Genomic DNA, 7197 nt, shown 5'->3' on the forward strand with positions numbered 1-7197 from the left:
AACACACAAGTTTCTGAACTCTGCATGAGGGTTTCTCCGACGAAGTGAGGGCCGTGAGGCACAGCTCCCCGTCCCCCGGTGACCCTGCTAGGTCCACCTTCTTAGGGAAACCCTCTGCAGAGGAGCTGACAGAGCCAGGAACTTGTGAGTTGCGTGTGTCCACTCAGGCATCATTCATGCTTGTTCTGTAGGCAGTTCCTGTCAGAAGGAGGAGGCGCAGCAGGAGCGTCGGGGGGCGGAAGACGGTGCCTCAGTGCCTCTCTCCTTCTGACATTGTTAAAGAAAACACAACAAATTTATAATTATGTAGATAATTACATGTAGATAATGTCCTCAAGTTCTGTATAACCACTTTTTCCTCTCTCTGTGTTTGTTTCTCGTTCGTTGTTGTGTGTGTTTGTGTGCATTTGTCTCTTTCAAACAGGTGCCGGTCCTCACCTCTGCAGTGCTGCCGTCTCCTGTAGCGCTGCATGGTTCTAAGCTAAGTTTCCTTTCCTTTTTCTGTTCTCTCAGATTTGTCCTCAGGTTTGAAGTGTCTGCGTTGTGCAGCTGGTCTGGTCTGTCTCTAGACAGTTCAGGCTTCACCCACTAGTTAAATGGTGGAGGCTCACAGCGACATACTCAACACACAAGTTTCTGAACTCTGCATGAGGGTTTCTCCGGCGAAGTGAGGGCCGTGAGGCACAGCTCCCCGTCCCCCGGTGACCCTGCTAGGTCCACCTTCTTAGGGAAACCCTCTGCAGAGGAGCTGACAGAGCCAGGAACTTGTGAGTTGCGTGTGTCCACTCAGGCATCATTCATGCTTGTTCTGTAGGCAGTTCCTGTCAGAAGGAGGAGGCGCAGCAGGAGCGTCGGGGGGCGGAAGACGGTGCCTCAGTGCCTCTCTCCTTCTGACATTGTTAAAGAAAACACAACAAATTTATAATTATGTAGATAATTACATGTAGATAATGTCCTCAAGTTCTGTATAACCACTTTTTCCTCTCTCTGTTTGTTTCTCGTTCGTTGTTGTGTGTGTTTGTGTGCATTTGTCTCTTTCAAACAGGTGCCGGTCCTCACCTCTGCAGTGCTGCCGTCTCCTGTAGCGCTGCATGGTTCTAAGCTAAGTTTCCTTTCCTTTTTCTGTTCTCTCAGATTTGTCCTCAGGTTTGAAGTGTCTGTGTTGTGCAGCTGGTCTGGTCTGTCTCTAGACAGTTCAGGCTTCACCCACTAGTTAAATGGTGGAGGCTCACAGCGACATACTCAACACACAAGTTTCTGAACTCTGCATGAGGGTTTCTCCGGCGAAGTGAGGGCCGTGAGGCACAGCTCCCCGTCCCCCGGTGACCCTGCTAGGTCCACCTTCTTAGGGAAACCCTCTGCAGAGGAGCTGACAGAGCCAGGAACTTGTGAGTTGCGTGTGTCCACTCAGGCATCATTCATGCTTGTTCTGTAGGCAGTTCCTGTCAGAAGGAGGAGGCGCAGCAGGAGCGTCGGGGGGCGGAAGACGGTGCCTCAGTGCCTCTCTCCTTCTGACATTGTTAAAGAAAACACAACAAATTTATAATTATGCAGATAATTACATGTAGATAATGTCCTCAAGTTCTGTATAACCACTTTGTCCTCTCTCTGTGTTTGTTTCTCGTTCGTTGTTGTGTGTTTTTGTGTGCATTTGTCTCTTTCAAACAGGTGCCGGTCCTCACCTCTGCAGTGCTGCCGTGTCCTGTAGCGCTGCATGGTTCTAAGCTAAGTTTCCTTTCCTTTTTCTGTTCTCTCAGATTTGTCCTCAGGTTTGAAGTGTCTGTGTTGTGCAGCTGGTCTGGTCTGTCTCTAGACAGTTCAGGCTTCACCCACTAGTTAAATGGTGGAGGCTCACAGCGACATACTCAACACACAAGTTTCTGAACTCTGCATGAGGGTTTCTCCGACGAAGTGAGGGCCGTGAGGCACAGCTCCCCGTCCCCCGGTGACCCTGCTAGGTCCACCTTCTTAGGGAAACCCTCTGCAGAGGAGCTGACAGAGCCAGGAACTTGTGAGTTGCGTGTGTCCACTCAGGCATCATTCATGCTTGTTCTGTAGGCAGTTCCTGTCAGAAGGAGGAGGCGCAGCAGGAGCGTCGGGGGGCGGAAGACGGTGCCTCAGTGCCTCTCTCCTTCTGACATTGTTAAAGAAAACACAACAAATTTATAATTATGTAGATAATTACATGTAGATAATGTCCTCAAGTTCTTTATAACCACTTTTTCCTCTCTCTGTGTTTGTTTCTCGTTCGTTGTTGTGTGTGTTTGTGTGCATTTGTCTCTTTCAAACAGGTGCCGGTCCTCACCTCTGCAGTGCTGCCGTCTCCTGTAGCGCTGCATGGTTCTAAGCTAAGTTTCCTTTCCTTTTTCTGTTCTCTCAGATTTGTCCTCAGGTTTGAAGTGTCTGCGTTGTGCAGCTGGTCTGGTCTGTCTCTAGACAGTTCAGGCTTCACCCACTAGTTAAATGGTGGAGGCTCACAGCGACATACTCAACACACAAGTTTCTGAACTCTGCATGAGGGTTTCTCCGGCGAAGTGAGGGCCGTGAGGCACAGCTCCCCGTCCCCCGGTGACCCTGCTAGGTCCACCTTCTTAGGGAAACCCTCTGCAGAGGAGCTGACAGAGCCAGGAACTTGTGAGTTGCGTGTGTCCACTCAGGCATCATTCATGCTTGTTCTGTAGGCAGTTCCTGTCAGAAGGAGGAGGCGCAGCAGGAGCGTCGGGGGGCGGAAGACGGTGCCTCAGTGCCTCTCTCCTTCTGACATTGTTAAAGAAAACACAACAAATTTATAATTATGTAGATAATTACATGTAGATAATGTCCTCAAGTTCTGTATAACCACTTTGTCCTCTCTCTGTGTTTGTTTCTCGTTCGTTGTTGTGTGTGTTTGTGTGCATTTGTCTCTTTCAAACAGGTGCCGGTCCTCACCTCTGCAGTGCTGCCGTCTCCTGTAGCGCTGCATGGTTCTAAGCTAAGTTTCCTTTCCTTTTTCTGTTCTCTCAGATTTGTCCTCAGGTTTGAAGTGTCTGTGTTGTGCAGCTGGTCTGGTCTGTCTCTAGACAGTTCAGGCTTCACCCACTAGTTAAATGGTGGAGGCTCACAGCGACATACTCAACACACAAGTTTCTGAACTCTGCATGAGGGTTTCTCCGGCGAAGTGAGGGCCGTGAGGCACAGCTCCCCGTCCCCCGGTGACCCTGCTAGGTCCACCTTCTTAGGGAAACCCTCTGCAGAGGAGCTGACAGAGCCAGGAACTTGTGAGTTGCGTGTGTCCACTCAGGCATCATTCATGCTTGTTCTGTAGGCAGTTCCTGTCAGAAGGAGGAGGCGCAGCAGGAGCGTCGGGGGGCGGAAGACGGTGCCTCAGTGCCTCTCTCCTTCTGACATTGTTAAAGAAAACACAACAAATTTATAATTATGTAGATAATTACATGTAGATAATGTCCTCAAGTTCTGTATAACCACTTTGTCCTCTCTCAGTGTTTGTTTCTCGTTCGTTGTTGTGTGTGTTTGTGTGCATTTGTCTCTTTCAAACAGGTGCCGGTCCTCACCTCTGCAGTGCTGCCGTCTCCTGTAGCGCTGCATGGTTCTAAGCTAAGTTTCCTTTCCTTTTTCTGTTCTCTCAGATTTGTCCTCAGGTTTGAAGTGTCTGTGTTGTGCAGCTGGTCTGGTCTGTCTCTAGACAGTTCAGGCTTCACCCACTAGTTAAATGGTGGAGGCTCACAGCGACATACTCAACACACAAGTTTCTGAACTCTGCATGAGGGTTTCTCCGGCGAAGTGAGGGCCGTGAGGCACAGCTCCCCGTCCCCCGGTGACCCTGCTAGGTCCACCTTCTTAGGGAAACCCTCTGCAGAGGAGCTGACAGAGCCAGGAACTTGTGAGTTGCGTGTGTCCACTCAGGCATCATTCATGCTTGTTCTGTAGGCAGTTCCTGTCAGAAGGAGGAGGCGCAGCAGGAGCGTCGGGGGGCGGAAGACGGTGCCTCAGTGCCTCTCTCCTTCTGACATTGTTAAAGAAAACACAACAAATTTATAATTATGTAGATAATTACATGTAGATAATGTCCTCAAGTTCTGTATAACCACTTTGTCCTCTCTCTGTGTTTGTTTCTCGTTCGTTGTTGTGTGTGTTTGTGTGCATTTGTCTCTTTCAAACAGGTGCCGGTCCTCACCTCTGCAGTGCTGCCGTCTCCTGTAGCGCTGCATGGTTCTAAGCTAAGTTTCCTTTCCTTTTTCTGTTCTCTCAGATTTGTCCTCAGGTTTGAAGTGTCTGTGTTGTGCAGCTGGTCTGGTCTGTCTCTAGACAGTTCAGGCTTCACCCACTAGTTAAATGGTGGAGGCTCACAGCGACATACTCAACACACAAGTTTCTGAACTCTGCATGAGGGTTTCTCCGGCGAAGTGAGGGCCGTGAGGCACAGCTCCCCGTCCCCCGGTGACCCTGCTAGGTCCACCTTCTTAGGGAAACCCTCTGCAGAGGAGCTGACAGAGCCAGGAACTTGTGAGTTGTGTGTGTCCACTCAGGCATCATTCATGCTTGTTCTGTAGGCAGTTCCTGTCAGAAGGAGGAGGCGCAGCAGGAGCGTCGGGGGGCGGAAGACGGTGCCTCAGTGCCTCTCTCCTTCTGACATTGTTAAAGAAAACACAACAAATTTATAATTATGTAGATAATTACATGTAGATAATGTCCTCAAGTTCTGTATAACCACTTTGTCCTCTCTCTGTGTTTGTTTCTCGTTCGTTGTTGTGTGTGTTTGTGTGCATTTGTCTCTTTCAAACAGGTGCCGGTCCTCACCTCTGCAGTGCTGCCGTCTCCTGTAGCGCTGCATGGTTCTAAGCTAAGTTTCCTTTCCTTTTTCTGTTCTCTCAGATTTGTCCTCAGGTTTGAAGTGTCTGCGTTGTGCAGCTGGTCTGGTCTGTCTCTAGACAGTTCAGGCTTCACCTACTAGTTAAATGGTGGAGGCTCACAGCGACATACTCAACACACAAGTTTCTGAACTCTGCATGAGGGTTTCTCCGGCAAAGTGAGGGCCGTGAGGCACAGCTCCCCGTCCCCCGGTGACCCTGCTAGGTCCACCTTCTTAGGGAAACCCTCTGCAGAGGAGCTGACAGAGCCAGGAACTTGTGAGTTGTGTGTGTCCACTCAGGCATCATTCATGCTTGTTCTGTAGGCAGTTCCTGTCAGAAGGAGGAGGCGCAGCAGGAGCGTCGGGGGGCGGAAGACGGTGCCTCAGTGCCTCTCTCCTTCTGACATTGTTAAAGAAAACACAACAAATTTATAATTATGCAGATAATTACATGTAGATAATGTCCTCAAGTTCTGTATAACCACTTTGTCCTCTCTCTGTGTTTGTTTCTCGTTCGTTGTTGTGTGTTTTTGTGTGCATTTGTCTCTTTCAAACAGGTGCCGGTCCTCACCTCTGCAGTGCTGCCGTGTCCTGTAGCGCTGCATGGTTCTAAGCTAAGTTTCCTTTCCTTTTTCTGTTCTCTCAGATTTGTCCTCAGGTTTGAAGTGTCTGTGTTGTGCAGCTGGTCTGGTCTGTCTCTAGACAGTTCAGGCTTCACCCACTAGTTAAATGGTGGAGGCTCACAGCGACATACTCAACACACAAGTTTCTGAACTCTGCATGAGGGTTTCTCCGACGAAGTGAGGGCCGTGAGGCACAGCTCCCCGTCCCCCGGTGACCCTGCTAGGTCCACCTTCTTAGGGAAACCCTCTGCAGAGGAGCTGACAGAGCCAGGAACTTGTGAGTTGTGTGTGTCCACTCAGGCATCATTCATGCTTGTTCTGTAGGCAGTTCCTGTCAGAAGGAGGAGGCGCAGCAGGAGCGTCGGGGGGCGGAAGACGGTGCCTCAGTGCCTCTCTCCTTCTGACATTGTTAAAGAAAACACAACAAATTTATAATTATGTAGATAATTACATGTAGATAATGTCCTCAAGTTCTGTATAACCACTTTTTCCTCTCTCTGTGTTTGTTTCTCGTTCGTTGTTGTGTGTGTTTGTGTGCATTTGTCTCTTTCAAACAGGTGCCGGTCCTCACCTCTGCAGTGCTGCCGTCTCCTGTAGCGCTGCATGGTTCTAAGCTAAGTTTCCTTTCCTTTTTCTGTTCTCTCAGATTTGTCCTCAGGTTTGAAGTGTCTGCGTTGTGCAGCTGGTCTGGTCTGTCTCTAGACAGTTCAGGCTTCACCCACTAGTTAAATGGTGGAGGCTCACAGCGACATACTCAACACACAAGTTTCTGAACTCTGCATGAGGGTTTCTCCGGCGAAGTGAGGGCCGTGAGGCACAGCTCCCCGTCCCCCGGTGACCCTGCTAGGTCCACCTTCTTAGGGAAACCCTCTGCAGAGGAGCTGACAGAGCCAGGAACTTGTGAGTTGCGTGTGTCCACTCAGGCATCATTCATGCTTGTTCTGTAGGCAGTTCCTGTCAGAAGGAGGAGGCGCAGCAGGAGCGTCGGGGGGCGGAAGACGGTGCCTCAGTGCCTCTCTCCTTCTGACATTGTTAAAGAAAACACAACAAATTTATAATTATGTAGATAATTACATGTAGATAATGTCCTCAAGTTCTGTATAACCACTTTGTCCTCTCTCTGTGTTTGTTTCTCGTTCGTTGTTGTGTGTGTTTGTGTGCATTTGTCTCTTTCAAACAGGTGCCGGTCCTCACCTCTGCAGTGCTGCCGTCTCCTGTAGCGCTGCATGGTTCTAAGCTAAGTTTCCTTTCCTTTTTCTGTTCTCTCAGATTTGTCCTCAGGTTTGAAGTGTCTGTGTTGTGCAGCTGGTCTGGTCTGTCTCTAGACAGTTCAGGCTTCACCCACTAGTTAAATGGTGGAGGCTCACAGCGACATACTCAACACACAAGTTTCTGAACTCTGCATGAGGGTTTCTCCGGCGAAGTGAGGGCCGTGAGGCACAGCTCCCCGTCCCCCGGTGACCCTGCTAGGTCCACCTTCTTAGGGAAACCCTCTGCAGAGGAGCTGACAGAGCCAGGAACTTGTGAGTTGTGTGTGTCCACTCAGGCATCATTCATGCTTGTTCTGTAGGCAGTTCCTGTCAGAAGGAGGAGGCGCAGCAGGAGCGTCGGGGGGCGGAAGACGGTGCCTCAGTGCCTCTCTCCTTCTGACATTGTTAAAGAAAACACAACAAATTTATAATTATGTAGATAATTACATGTAGATAATGTCCTCAAGTTCTGTAT

This window comes from Diplotaxodon limnothrissa, unplaced genomic scaffold (assembly GCF_057381915.1).
Source record: "Diplotaxodon limnothrissa isolate DT_005_m unplaced genomic scaffold, D_limnothrissa_male_GT1.1 unmapped_scaffold_6, whole genome shotgun sequence".
NCBI lineage: Eukaryota > Metazoa > Chordata > Actinopteri > Cichliformes > Cichlidae > Diplotaxodon > Diplotaxodon limnothrissa.